General features: G+C 37.9%; 1 non-coding gene across 1 annotated transcript; it reads left to right on the top strand.

The window, feature by feature from the left end:
- The first annotated feature begins 967 nt into the window (after nucleotides 1-967).
- On the top strand, nucleotides 968-1,061 carry trnai-uau (transfer RNA isoleucine (anticodon UAU)). The gene is made up of 2 exons: nucleotides 968-1,005; nucleotides 1,026-1,061. It is a non-coding gene; the product is annotated as a tRNA-Ile (tRNA).
- The last annotated feature ends 5,519 nt before the right edge of the window (nucleotides 1,062-6,580 follow it).

Below are 6,580 nucleotides of genomic sequence, written 5' to 3'. Positions count from 1 at the left end.
ATGTGTCACATATATATTTCTACTATTATACTATCTACTACTACTCTAACTAAAATTATTTTTATTGAATTTTTTGTTGGTGTTTTTTGAAACAAGAAAAAGCCTGAACTCTTTGTTTTTAATTTAGCACAAGGGAAATATACAAAATAAGACGGGGAATTAATCATTGTTATTTTTATTTAATTAAAAAGAGAAACAATCAGGTGAACAGACAAAGAGCAAAATAGAGCAAGGTAAGAGGTAAAATGTGTCTTTCCATTCATTTTATAATATATTTCAGTGACTTACAGTAGTTTGCAGAATTATACATGAACACATTGTAGTATGAATATGATACTTACCCCAAAATAATCACAAGATAAACATTAGCTATCTGAAATGTTTGCATCCTATTGTCAAATAAAATAAGTGATAACATTGTATGTATATGATGGTAAATGTTATATATTTTTTTAATGACAACCAAATATGAACGCCAGACAAATTAGTGTATGAACAATTAAAACAAAAAGATCAATGGTTTCAGCTTCTGAAGAACAAAAGATGCAAGGACCCACTTCAAAATCACAAGCAGGGCAAATTGCTGATACTATTTTAAAATGGGTTTCTTTGACTTTAGGAGCAATACGACATGATAGATAAAAAGAGAGGGACTGTCTGATTAAAAGGACCTCTATTTTATCATGTACACAAAAATCTAAAACACGCACTCCAAAATTACTCCTGTAGATCTTGGAAGTCGGAGCTTTGTATGAGGTACTTGAACGCATCACGCTGTATGCTGGACACTGTGTGACCACCGGCATCCTGGCCCGGGTACTTCTCACCCTGTCTCTTGATTATGTCCATTGCTTTCCAAAATGAAAAAAATGTCAAAATAAAACAGTAAACAAACAAAATAAAAGATTTTTGTTGATCATGCGTGGATGTCGTTCTTAAACCGATTTCGTGTCATTCAACCGCCGAAGCTCCAGTGGCGCAATCGGTTAGCGCGCGGTACTTATATGACAGTATACAGCAGAGCAATGCCGAGGTTGTGAGTTCGAGCCTCACCTGGAGCACAGTTTTTACATTAACCCTGACCTTGTGACAGCAGGCAAACGACCTCGCATATTAATCTCCTCTATAACAACTGTTGTGCATCTGGGTAGAACTCTAATCTCCAAATACACATAAACACAACATTGATTCTTAGTTCCTGTCAGCAGGTGTATTTTCATAAAGTGACTGTGGTGATAATAAATTACTGGACAAACATCAAGCAATAGAAAACTAAAATGGCACATAATATTATTTTAATATGATAGGGTCAGCTACAGAACAATGATAGATACATATATCCATCCATCCATCCATCGTCTACCGTTTATCCGGGTTTATCCGGGTCCGGGTCGCGGGGGCAGCAGCTCCAGTAAGGAACCCCAATCTTCCCTTCTCCGGGCCACATCCTCCAGCTCCGACTGGGGGATCCCGAGGCGTTCCCAGGCCAGTGAGGAGATATAATCTCTTCACCGAGTCCTGGGTCTTCCCCGGGGTCTCCTCCCAGCTGGATGTGCCTGGAACACCTCCCTAGGGAGGCGCCCAGGTGACATCCTTACTAGATGCCCGAACCACCTCAACTGGCTCCTTTCAATGATACATATAGCCTACAGATAAATAGAGAAAGTAAAAAATAATATAAACTATACAAGAGCACTTTGTGACAAAATCACAAAGCAAAAATGACAGTGTCTAATATGTATAACATTATAAAGTTATGATACTTGTAATCGTGTTTGTCTCGATTAAAAATATATATATTTTCTTTTACTGCAAACCTTAAATATATTTTTGATTCATTTTAAATATTTTGAGATTATAGATAATACACTAAGTCAGCAATACAAGGTAGAGTGTCTATTGTTTTAAGATATAAACGAAAATGATAATTTCTTTGTATAATAGGAATTCCACATAAGGTGGGTAGATAAAGAAGAAATCAACTTACTCCAAACATGACATTGAACATTTTAAACAACTCCTTAACTACTAACATTTTGTTGGTGTAGTGAATTTTCTTTTTATTAGGTTTTTCTTATATTTTTGTGTAATAGTTTCTGTACACACATGCTTGTTGCATATCTTATAATATTAATAATAATAATAATAATAATAATAATAATAATAATAATAATAATAACAATAATAATAACGACAACAATAAAAAACAAAAATAACAATACTAATTATGAAAAATCCTTTTGTTTTAGTAACTGTCATGTAAACAACTATATTACTAAGCGGAAGGATAAAGTAAAATAATTAAAGTGATAATTATATTTTGAGTTAAATCATGAAACACAGCTTCTTGATATCACTATAAACAACAGCAACACAATATTGGATTTTTTATATTGGACTAACAAACAGCAAAGCAATAACATTTTTATTTTATTTCACACAAACTCTAGTATGTCTCTCTCGATCTTCTCAGGTGTGTTGCCCAACAGCGCCCCCTGCCTGTAGTCCACCGGAACTGCTGCTATTTTGTGAAACAAGCGTTTTTACCACTAGAGAGCGATGCAACTTCACTGGACAGAGTCCACACCTCCGCAGCTCTAAAGATGTGTTTCTAACTGTAGTTTGCGTTTATGTTCCACAAGATGCTTTTTGACAGGAGACTGAATGACTAGTCTGCCTCTGGTCTTTCTTATAATCATTTGTATTCACAGATTTATTTAGTGACCTCTCAGGTCATCTGGGACAGGTCTGCTTCCTGTGTCGAAACTGCCGGTCTGCTTCACCTCTCTGTTCTTTTAAATCAAGGCTGAAGACAATCTCAAAAAATCAAAAAATCATTAATTTCTTACACACTGCACTATAACTTTTCTTCTTGTATTCTTATTCTATTTGAACTTGTTTTGATTTTCCATTCTTGTGGTTCTTTAATTACTGTTTTTATTGTAGTTGAATGTCTTTTTGTGGTGTGTTTCTTTTTCTAACCCTAACCCTAACCCTAACCCTAACCCCTGTCTCAATGTTTTTGATGTTTTGTGTAAAGCACTTTGAATTGCCTTGTTGCTGAACTGTGCTACATAAATAAACTTGCCTTGTCTTGCTGAGTGACATTTTCAATCGAGCCATTCGGAGCTTTGGCTTTGGCATACCTCTAAACAGCATGTGCATAATGCTCGATTTCTTCACTGCATGGTAACATCTGGGCTATTGAAGACTCAAACCATAAATCTTTTTTAGACATAATTTGTTTCCCTGTACATGACTGTTACATGCTGTATATACGGGCCTATCTGTGTCTTTGGATGTGTGTGTGCTCTGTGTGAATGTTTGTGTGCAGGTCTGTCACTCTAAGCCCTTTAAAGCTGCGAATGAACAAGTAGAAGATTGCAGTAATGATGTGACCCAGATGTCCCGGGTGCAGATCTCCAGGCTGAAAATGAGAGTGCAGATCAGGGCCTTGTACCTCCCGTCCCCCCCTGCCCTCCCTCCCTCTCCCTCTATCCAGCCCGGGACACAATCACAGAGTATTTAACAGCAGGGAATATGTGTCTATGTATGCATGTAAATGCATGTGTGTATATCATTTGAGGGAATGTTGTAGTATGTGTGTGTGTGTGTGTGTGTGTGTGTGTGTGTGTGTGTGTGTGTGTGTGTGTGTGTGTGTGCGTGTGTGTGTGTGTGTGTTTAAGCTCATCCAGATCCATGTAAACACGAGGGATCAGATTTTGGAGTGTGTGCCACTTGTTCTTGGTGTTCCGGATTAGACAAAACTGTTTTTTAATTTACTCTCCTCAGCTGCCTCCATAAGACACTAAAGCCTTGCATCTCCCCACCAGAGACCCCACGACCCCACCCCACAACTCCTCCTCCTCCTCCTCCTCCTCCTCCTCCTCCTCCTCCTTTGCCCCCCCCTACTCCCTCCAATGAGGTGACCAGGTGGCTGAACAATCACACACGACACCCTGACAGTAGGCTCAGTGGGCCACTTTATTCAATGAGAAGAGCGGCAGTTGGAGTGGCGCAAGCGTCTGTACGTGTGGAAATATGTGTGTGTGTGTGTGTGTGTGTGTGTGTGTGTGTGTGTGTGTGTGGGTGTGTGTGTGTATGTGTGGGGGATTGAGGGGAGAGGGGACAAAAGACTGAGAGTTTAATATTAGGGATAAGCTGTGAGTGAACATCCTGATCAGAGCAGAATGATCAAATTCTGCCAGTGATAATCCTCCAACTTGGAAAATTAAATACCACTCTGCTGCTCACTCACACACAGACACACAGACACACACACAAACACACACAGTATTTAAACAGGGTCTTAATCTGACCTGTGTCTCATAACCCTGCTTAGTTCCTTAGGGAACTGTACTGATATCTGATGAGTTTTTCATTAATAAGACACAAATCTAATCCTGAGGGAGAAACACAAAATGACAACGGATAAACCCAGCTTTCCCATCACACACACACACACACACACACACACACACACACACACTGATACACTATCTAACTAGACATCTTTATGCACACACTTACACTCATGTTTATGCTTTAATCTCCCAATCCCAGTTGTATTCACTCCAGCCTACATTGTATTTCTTTGCACATCTTTGTTATTCGAATGAATGAAATATCATCTTTATTTATAATCTGTAGTTGGTTGGTCTGAGGTTCTAAAAGATCTACCAATATGTATAATCTTTTTACGCCCTTTTACTGCAGAGTAAAGTGTTCAGTATACTTGAAAGTAACCCGCCTGCCTGTCTAAAGGCTCTCGTGTTTATACCTGTTCTGAAAGGCCTCATTTGAAGGTCATAACCTCCTCCTACCTGAATCACACTGCTTCTCTGATATCTCTTGAAGAAATCTGTGTTTGTAAAAATGTAGCGACCAGGTGACCAAAGCGAGAGTGTATCTGATGTTGGCCTTCATCTGCTGGCGAGCACCGTAACCCTTGTTGAGCCTTGGAGGAGCGGCCAATTTTGAATGTTGTGTTTACAAATCTCGACTGACAAATACTACTCAGTGTCCACCAGGAGTCGTTTTCACCATTCATTTTACTGTACACAAGCTTGTACCTTTAACTCTTCATCAAAGAACAATATTTACTAGTTGCTCATGTTTTGTAGTGATGATTAAACCAGGAGAGTTTTAGGTCTATCCAAGCCACGGAAGTGTCATGTAGCATTGTCTGTGGAGAAAAGGAATGGGAGTTTTATTTCCAAAATCTAGGACTCCCAAAAGAGCCCCTCCCAATTCTTAACTCAATTCTGACTTTGGATAAGAGCTTTCTGTCGCTATTTGATGATCTGACAAGCTTGTCTGAATCATATTGAGGCCTTTTTGTGTCATTTTCTACAAACGACTCACTAATAAAAGCAATGCCCACACATGTTTTCTTTCTTTCTGATAACAGTCTTTGATATGAAACTAATATATCTCACTGATATCAGGCAGAGCTCATACAAAACAAATACTAATCATGTCCTGGGGAACCACCAGACTTGCTTTATTCCCATGAAAAAACGTTCTATTACTCTATTACTTTGGTTTCAAACTGAAGTTGCAGGTTCAGTCCTAACCTGCTGTGGCTCCAGAAGAAAAATGAACTGTTTGCTTCCTATTAACCTTCAATATGTACAGTTTTTCTATGCTGAAATACTACCTGTTCACACTTCCCCAGAGGGAAGTTCCTTATTATGTCTATTGGTAATACAACCTTGGGTACAGTGTCAGTTTGCATTTAGTGCAGATGTGTGTCATTGCTGGATTGAGCTTGAAGGGCCTCCTAGCATTGGCTTCACCTTGTGGCTTTAACTGCACCTAGATAACGCAGCGGAGTCATACAGTAAAATCAAGACTGCATGAGAGAACAGCATATGATTTGAGCTGTGACTGTTTCAGGTCTTTCAATGCAAGGTGCAAGATGGTCAAAACTATTAACCTGGCATTGTTCGTTTTATGTGAGATTCATATTTTAAGAACAGGTGATAATCTCGCAAAATGAACAAACATAAAGTTTGTAGGTTTGACTGATTGAAAATATAGAGTATCATGAACTGATACAGCGCTGCAATTAATTATTCTTTTCATTAACGATTATTATTATTATTATTATTATTATTATTATTATTATTATCATTCGGTCTAAATAATGTCAGAAAATTATTAAAAACTTCCATCCCAGGTTCTTAAAGTGCAGTGTTATGTCTTTAAATGTCCTGTTTGTCAGTTCAACACAGTTTATTACTATATCAAATAAAGAAAAGCAGGATATCTCCGTATTTGAGGGACTGAAAACTGTATTTTATGTCATTTTTGCATGAAAGATTAAACTACTATCATGATTAATAGATTATCATATAATTTTTCTCTCAATTGCCGAATTGATTAGTTAACTAATTGTTGCAGCTCTACAGTCAATCACATGTATGCCTATACAGAATGAGCTGCTACACTTAAACAAAGTAGCAGCAATTATTGCCTATTGTAAATAAAGCTAATGCAAAGATCGCCCACATTAAACCACAATTGAAATCCTAAAGATTGATTTAAATCAATTTGAGAATAGATATCTTGATGTGGT

Source organism: Cottoperca gobio, chromosome 19, assembly GCF_900634415.1.
Source record: "Cottoperca gobio chromosome 19, fCotGob3.1, whole genome shotgun sequence".
NCBI classification, from domain to species: domain Eukaryota; kingdom Metazoa; phylum Chordata; class Actinopteri; order Perciformes; family Bovichtidae; genus Cottoperca; species Cottoperca gobio.
This window is presented reverse-complemented; position numbering and strand designations above follow the sequence as displayed.